Source organism: Physeter macrocephalus, chromosome 16 (assembly GCF_002837175.3).
Source record: "Physeter macrocephalus isolate SW-GA chromosome 16, ASM283717v5, whole genome shotgun sequence".
NCBI classification, from domain to species: domain Eukaryota; kingdom Metazoa; phylum Chordata; class Mammalia; order Artiodactyla; family Physeteridae; genus Physeter; species Physeter macrocephalus.
Window position 1 is genome coordinate 95,393,480 of NC_041229.1, and position 6,000 is coordinate 95,399,479.

The following is a 6,000-nucleotide window of genomic DNA, read 5'->3' on the forward strand; positions in this document are numbered from 1 at the left end:
CGCTCTGGGCCTGCAATATGCAGTTCTCAGTATGTGCCTGGGAGGAGTTGTTTAAGTGTTCCCTGCCGGCCACAGAGACTGGGAAGTCTGGCCCTTGCCCATACACCTCTGTGCCCTCCCTGGGGTTTGCAATATGCTCAACCTGTGTTTTCCAGAATGATGGTTGATGGCCTCAGGACACTGGTTATTTCTATTCTCTGCCTATATCTAACATGCCTGGGAATAGTGTCCTGGGAGTAGCTATAAGCATAAGATCAAGTCCACCCCTCTGCTCCAGGTAGCCAGGGGCCTTCATGTTCTGTTTCCCCTCCTCGCTGTCAAAACTCCTCTGCCACCAAGTAGTTAGACCTCGGGTAAGTTACGACCCCCATCTGAGCATTGATTTCCTCCACAGGAAGATGGAGTTTGGCCAAAATCATCCTTAACATCTCCCTCAGCCTAACAATTCTCCCGCAATCTCTCATGGAGGGAAACCAATGCATAATGACAGATATATAATTAATAATAATGTGTTATATACTTGAAAGTTCCTAAGAGACTGGTCTGTAAATGTCTCACCACAGAAGAGAAATGGCAATCGTGTGATAGGATGGAGGTGTTGGCTAAGGCTATAGGGGTCATCATTTTGCAATATGTGAGTGTATCAAATCAACACAATGTCCACCTTAAACTTACACGACGCTATATGTCAATCATATCTCAAGAAAACTGGGAAAAATAATGGCGGATAAATGCTCCAGGGGTGGAATTCTAAGCACCTCGACAGACATTTGAAGCAGACGAGGTTAACCAGGCTGATGAGGGTGTGGACAATGTTGATAAGATTTATTGGTATCATTTATCAGGTGTTGCTGTGTGCTAGGCACTTTGTATAAGCTCTCTTGAATTCTCCCAATAAATCTTTGAGGGAATATTAAAACCCACTTTATAGATGAGGAAACTGAGTTTCAAAGAGGCGATGTGACTTTCTCTCATTATTCCACCAGCAAGTGGCCAAGGCAGAACTTGGACCCGGGCCCACTGGGCTCCCTCCCATACTCCTCTGGCACATTCCAGGCAGGCCCAAGTGGCCGGAGCAGGCCCCGCCTGCCTCCCCTCCTGCCCTCTGCGGCTGTTTCGCATCCTGCTGGATTCCTGAGGTGTCAGGCCTCATTAGAGCCCGCACCCCAGCAAGCGCCGAGAGGCAGTTGACAGGTATACAATCTGACCGCGACTCCCTTCACATTATCAAGCTGTCTTCAGGAAGGAACGTGCCGGGAAGCTGGACAGAGGCCCCTGGCTTGGCTGCATAATCTGATGCACATTAAAAACATCTTTCAGACGTCTTCCCCTTGCTGCACACTCGTTCTCACTCTCCCGGTTTCTCTTTTTCTCCATCCAACAAAAGCTGATGAAGTTAGCCAGCAATGCAGGCTCTCCAGCTCAGGCGGGGTCTTGTTGACTGGACGGCCACCCAGGAACGGCTGACATTCTTGGTGTTTGGCTGGCATCTGGGTGAGAGTGCCTGTGACATCGGGCCACACCCAAGCGAGTTTTGACAGGGACCAGTAGCTCTGCCTCCCTCTCCGGTTCTGGGGGATGGGTGCAATTTTACCACATCCATCAGTAGAAAGCCTGGACTAATACTAACCATGAGTGGCATTGGATGAGTGCTTGATTTGGGGGCTGAATCTCTTTTTGTGCTTGGGGAGTTCCCCATCGCATGAGCCATGTTGGGGGAGGACAGCCAGCCTTCCACCAAGAACCCAAGAAAACCAGATCCTTGCTTTCCCAGGGACCCTTGCCACCAGGAAGTGAGCATGTGACCAGAGCCAGCCAATCCGACGCTCCTGCCTCTCACTTAATTCAGCCCAGGGGCAGGGGAGAGTCTGACCCCATACCCGCCACTGTCCTGGGGTGGCGAGGCCACAGGCAGCAGGTGTCGGGTGCACAAAGCTGCGGGTGGTACATAGAAAGATTCACTGGGCGTAGCCTCGTTTCGGCTGTGGTTCTGGCTGCCAGTTCTGGGACTTTCTGACCCTAGATTTCCAGCCCTCCTGATGGCTTTTCTGCTTCAAGCAGCACAAAGGCAACTCCTGTTGTTTTTAATTAAGGTTCTCTGGCAAGAACTCACATGGTGGCTTCTTTAATTTTTACAACAACCCTTGAGATAGATGCACTGATTAACCTCATTCTACAGGTGAGGAAACTGAGGCACGGAGTGATTCACTAACACATGGTCACACGGTAGGTAATGGCAGGACATGGGTTCAAACCCAGGTCCGAGAGCCTGGGCCATCAAACACTTCGAGAAAGAGCCTGTGGTAGGCTGAACAATGGCCTACAAAGATGTTGGTTGTAATTAGGTTAAGGATCTTGAGATGAGATTATCCTGGATTATCTGAGTGGGCCTATTGTAATTACAAGAGTCCTGTAAGGGAGAAAGATGTAAGGACAGAGCGGAAGTCAGAGAGGAGAGACGCCGCTAACACTGCTGGTTTGAGGATGGAGGAAGGGGCCATAAGCTCGGGAATGTAGGCAGCCTCTGGAAACTGGCAAAGCCGAGGCAACAGATCCCTCCCCAGAAGGAAGCCGCCCTTCCAACACCTTGATTCTGGCCCGGTGAGACTGATTTGGGACTTCTGAACTCTAAAACTGTAAGATAATAGATTTATGTTGTTTTAAGACACTAAGTTTGTGGTAATTTGTTATGGTAGCAGTAGGAGACTCCCCGGAGCTATAAAAAGGTTTACACTATTTGTAATCTTTGTTGAAGATAGGCTATTGAGAGGATGGAGCTCCCATTGTACACCCAGGGCCCATCACAGTGCCTGGCTCAGGGCGGCTGTTCAGTACATCTGTGTCACACAAAAGGACAAATGAACACAGACACCATGATCCCTACCCTGGGGAGAGATGAGGCCAGTCATAGGAGATCGTAGCTGTGGCCTTGGCCCCAAGACCAAGGAGGAGGCCCCGGAAGCCCAAGTGGGTCACGTACACGGAGGCTGGGGCAGACCTGGACCCAGAGCTGATTGAGCCACACCCGTCACCCTTTGCTGCCAAACCCATGCCCTCAGTGGCTTACCACTCCCACGGTGAGGAACAGCCAAGATAGAACAAGTGAGCCAAAGAGAAGAGCAGGAGTCTGTCCCTTATAAGAGGCCTCCCCCAGGGAGACCCTGCTTCACTGCTGCCCTTGTAAATCCTGCCTTCTTCTTCCTGAAGGTCACTCATGCCTCCCAAGGCCCAGAAATCAGCCCCAGTGGCCTCCGTCAGGTGGTCAGTCCCCCGTCCACCTCTTTCCAACAGCGCAGAAGCCAGAGGGCTCCATCCTAGCCTGAAGGGCTGTGCTGTGTTTCCTGTTTGAGCTTGCTTGTAAAATCCCTCATTCAGGCCCTCCGTGCAGGAGACAGGCCTGAGGAGGCAGCTTTGGCTTGAATCCGTATTTACCTCTTCCTATATCCTTTCCATGGGCTCATGGTTGAAGGGAGTGCGCCTGGGAACGGCTGACACGATGAACATCTTTTGTGGTCTCGCTTCCTCTATCTTATTTCCGGGAAAATAGCATGGTCTTCAGGCATACGTTATAAAGTCCAGGTGGTCCTCCCATCTCTGTCATGCTCAGAAGCTCCAACGCCTAGAGCTGTGCCCTGGTGAACTCCTATTCATCCTTCAAAACTAAGCTGACTAAATGCCATATGGTATCCTGGATTGGATGCTGGATTGCAAAAACTGCTGAAATCCCAACAAAAACTGTAGTTTAGTTAATAGGATCGTACCAACGTTCATCTCTTCATTTTGACAAAGGTAGCGCGGTTATATAAGATGTTAACATTAGGGGAAGCTGTGGGAAGAATATACGGGAACTCTCTGTACTACCTTTGAAACTCTTCTACAAATCTAAAATTATCCCCAAATAAAAAGTTTGTTAAAAAAAAAAAAAGAAACAGCTAACTTGGCCCAGGCATGGCCAGGAATGGAAGCCCTCATGGCTAGTTGGTATCCCTGCCACATATACCTGTGTGCCTGTCACTTGCAATCAAAAGAGACCTGACTGAACAGCTGCCTCAGAGCTGGAGCTTGCATGTCCTGGGAGGTGTCGATGGCTAAGTTGGCTGGACTGAGGAGGGTCCAGTGCCAGCGAGGATAGTAGTCACCTGCTGGCCGGGAGGGGCTTGGTGGGGGCAGTGTGCATGGTAGAAATTTGCTAAGGAGGAAGTAGGCACAAAGGAATTTGAAACCCCAGCACAGAAGCAAACGGACATCTTAAGTCCAGCTGCAGCTCCTGCTAGAATGCTTGTCTGGGGGAGGGAGAAATACCCCACCCCCCAGGAAGAAAGGACATCTGATGGAAGGGGGCCTTCCAGGCAAAACTCAGCCCGGACGGAGTGTTTCGACTGGCCAGCCAGGAGTGGGCACTGGGACAGTCCTGAAGCAGCTGTAGAGGACATCTCTGTCCAGGGAAGGGGAGAGCTGAGAACACTCCAGAGAAGGTCAGAGCAGAGTGCAGCCCAGCGTCATAGCTGCCCAACCTGGAACCAAGCCAGAGCAAACCTGTATCAGCCCAAGTGTGGGAAACGCCACCGATGGAGGATGTGTCCTGGGGCCGAGCCCCCTTCCCTTAAGTCTGGCTTCTGAGGAACTGCAGTCAGGGATCTCTTGGCAGGTGGGACCCCAGTTCTCAGAAACGATGAATGATGTGAGATACAGGACGGGGGCCAGCAGGGCCTGAGCAGGACCTCCTGGGTTTCTGGCTGCCATGGCTAACTGTTCCCAAACCCCCAGTGAGGAGGGATTGGCACTAACCTCGGCTGTGCAGTTCTCTACTCTCAAGGAGGCCGTTGAGAATCCTTCACGTCATTTGGAGGGGAAAATTCCGTTCCCCAGACGGAGTGTGGTATGGGAGGAAGAATCAGAGTTTAGAGACAAACATAGATTTGAGTTTGAGTCCTGGATCTTCCGCTTTCTAGCTCAGAGACCTTGAACAAGTTACTTAACCCCTCTGAACCTCAGTTTTTTTTTTAATTTATGAAATGGGAATAATAACATCTCCCCCATGAGGTTGTTGTGGGATTAAATGAGATCACAGAGCTAATGTGAATTAAATGAAGCAAAGGTATGTCAATGTGCCTGGTGCATTCCAGGCACTCCCCAAACCCTCTCCTTTCCCCTTATTTGCTGTGGTTTAAGCAAAGCCCTTGAGTTATAAGAACCACCTCAGGCATTGTTAAGGCAAGGTACTGAACCAGAGAAACGCTTACATCACTCCTTGGTACTCAGCTTCAGCTGATGGAGCGAGTAGCTCCCCACCCCTTCCCACCACTTACCAAGAAGGATTCAAGGCAGAATTCTTCTTGGGAAAGCCAGGCTTACCAAAAAAGGCACAAGACATGGCGCCTTAAATGAAGTAAGATGGTCTCACTGAGTTTAGAGCTATTCAATGTCAGTTATTAGTAGTATCAGCAGGCTGTGCAGTGGTGAATTTTGTGGTGGGGAGAGCCTACCCTGCCTTGCTTCTCCCTGCTCCAGTTCCTCATACACCTCAGCCCCAAGCATGCCACACTCCTGCTCTGCAACCTTCCATGGCTCCCTCTTCCCTTGGAATTAAGTATAATTTATTTGACCTGGCACTTGATGATACCCACGGTCTGATTCCAGCCTACCTCCTAGCCTCATCTCCTACTACTCTGCTTCTTGCTCCTTATCCTCTGGTCAAATTGAACTTCTCTTTTCCAATCACTCCCTGTGCTTTCCCGCCTCTATGCCTTTGCTCAGCCTGTGCCCGCTGCCAGCTTTGCCCTTCTCCCCTCAGTTTGTGGAAATACGATTCCTTCTTCACAGCATCAGGCAAATCCCATCTTCTTCCTGAAGTTTCTCTTTACCCTGAACTGGACCTGATTCTTTCCACCTCCGTTCCCCCCCCGAATCTCATCTTGCGAACTTCAGCTTCAATACAAGCTCCTGTGAAAACATCCCTCCCCGAAGAAGGATTAATCTCTCCCGCTCTGGGCCTGCAAT